The sequence below is a fragment of the Acartia tonsa genome, chromosome 10 (genome assembly GCF_053477335.1).
Source record: "Acartia tonsa isolate MP-2025a chromosome 10, ASM5347733v1, whole genome shotgun sequence".
Lineage (NCBI taxonomy): Eukaryota > Metazoa > Arthropoda > Copepoda > Calanoida > Acartiidae > Acartia > Acartia tonsa.
This window is the reverse complement of record NC_137269.1, coordinates 27,777,421-27,780,214: the sequence shown is the minus strand read 5'-3', so window position 1 is coordinate 27,780,214 and position 2,794 is coordinate 27,777,421.

The window sequence follows — 2,794 nt, the reverse complement described above, 5'->3', positions numbered from 1 at the left end:
TCTTGTAGTTATCAAATGTGAATTCTTAAAAAAATTGCTTCACTAAATCAGTGAGGCTCGCTATAAATTTAAAGGGGATAATTTTGCCTTACTAAAATTTTAGTGAGGCAAACTGATTTTAGTGGGGCAAAAGTTTTTTTAGAATTCACCTCAATTAAATTACTCTGCCCTTTATATATGTAGTAAGGTTTTTGTCTGTAGTTCAAGATATTGATTACTACTGAACCGATTGAGTCTTCTACTGAAGGTAATCTTCACTGGTTCTATATAGTTTCATCAATTTTATTTTTAGATTCAAGATTTGGCTATTTTTCTCTCCCTCCGTTCTTTTTCAAATACGGATCCTATAGATGCTAGTACTTTAACATTCACAAACCTACCGCAAAATTTCTTTTCCATCCTATTTTAATTTTGAATTATGTTGTGAGAAAAAAAAATTCAACATTCATCAGAAAAAGAAGTTTATTTAATTTTTTTTATTTTTCTTCTTACAAAAATCCGCCTAAAAATGAAACGGATTAATCAGTGGATTCCGGATTCTTATTTTTTTGACTGATTCCGGATTCTAGCAATATTTAAAAAGGCCTTTTATTACTGGGTACTGGGAAGAATCTAAAGCTGCGTTTTTTTCATATTTTAACAGTAGCCTTTCTCCTATTTCTAGACCCTACAGCGGCCAAAATGACTTTGTTAAAAATTGAAATATATATTCGGACCAAAAAACTCAAGACGTAATTTTAGCCTAACAATTAACAATCCGAATCCGCTATTAAAATAACGGATTCTGGATTCAAAAATTGGACGGATTCGGATTGCCAACCTTAAGCATGATGATATTCTCCTAACAATGTAATATTTTCAAAGAAGATTTCTGTTGCAATGAGGTATTTACTAGATAGCACAGCAGCTTTCTTATTTACTAGAAGATTTTGACCTCTCTAACTATTTCTAAGTACGTCAATAGGCATCTTGCATACTAGAAAATTATACAAGAGATCACCTTGATAACAACTTCCCTTAGTTATACATTTTTATATTCGCTTTCTGATTTCATGGGTTTAGCTTTAATGAATGTTGTCATCCTTAGCTGGATCTTTAAATCCTTTTAGTGGTAAGCCAGATCGGGGTGAGCCAACTTTCCACCAATATGAGAGCACAGCATTTTATGAAATGCCGCGCTGTGATTGGCTGAAATTCGGCTCACCACTAAAATGATTTAAAGATCCAGCTCTTGTTTACATACCATTGACATGCAATTCTGTACCTAGGTAAAAATAAATTGGATTTGTAAATTTACTTTACAATACACATACAAAATCTATTTACCTTACTACAAAGACTATGGATAGAAATGTTCAATTAAGGATAGGACAAAGAACGATAAATTAATCAGTCCAAAAATATAATTCGCAATATATTCCCATTCTGTACATTTTAAATTAATGGTCGATAAATTTAAAAAAATACCGTTAAATACAATCCTGATTTTACCTTTACCTTAAATAAACATAAGCAAAAAAATAGCCTAGAACCACCCAAGAAAATATATTAAAAGTACACTTGCTCTTACGTTTCTAATTTAACTCTATTTTAAATAGAATTAAACTTGGCTAGGCGTAAACAAACAAATAAAACATGGAAAAAAAACTGGTAGACTTGTTTTAAATTTTGTCTCTATTTCTTTCGGTTAGGATTTTAAAATGATTTAATTTTAAGGGGGGATTTCATTAAACAGAATTTGAAAAACGAATTTGTTTTCCCTTAACTATTCAGCCTATTATCAAAAAATAATTCTACTATCCTTTAATATAAAGTAGTAAGGTTTTTTTTGTCTGTAGCACAGTCTCTCAATAACCGCTGAACCGATATGGTTCTCTTTTGCAGTCAAGCTTCTAATAGGTCCAGGAAAGGTTTTTAACTGTTTTGGGGGAGGGTTTATCAACACTCCCAACAAAAATGCATGCCTCCCCCCATTAAAAAAAATTTTTGCTTTTTAAAACTTATATTTCAATGGAAGAGGTCAACCTAAAGTGCCCCTGCAGGCTTCTAGGGGCACAGACGTTATTGCAAATTTAAAGTATCATAATATAATATTTTATTTTGGCTAGTATTTTACAGAATTTTTTTTCAGGGATCTTAATGGATAGGACAATAACCGATAATTGATGTACATCCTAAAAATGTGGATAAACAAAATTACAATAAAGGTTCTCAAAGTTGTAAAGTCAACATAAGAATAAGAAAACATTATTATAAAACTTTGAGGACAAGTGAAATAAACAGCCCATTATTCCCTCTCGCCCTGATGTATTTTTGTTTAGTTCCTTGTTACTTATTTCTACAAGGCATTATTGTCATTATTAATTAGCATTTAAATGATTACATTCTAAGATTGTATATTTGTGAAACTTTACCATAAAAATATTTGGAAATTAAAAAAAATTTCCTTAATTCTTTCTTTTCATAATTAACGCATGTTTGAACTTAACAAAGCATTTGATAACCCATAACAGTCGTTTGGAGGTGATGGTTCGAATCTGCTTTATTACTAAAGAAGGTATACCTAATGATTCTAAGTCAGATGCACAACATAAATAGTAAGCGTAAGGGAAATGACTTGGCTCGAAACAGGCACAACATTACCTTTCCATACAAAGGTCATACTATCGAAAGGTTGGCTATCTATAATAGTTGGAACATTGGACCTATTATAAAGGTCTGGCCTTACGTTAACAACCGTCCTTTCAGGTATAATGCAGGAAGGGAGGGGACATTGCGCTGTTTATTACATTAG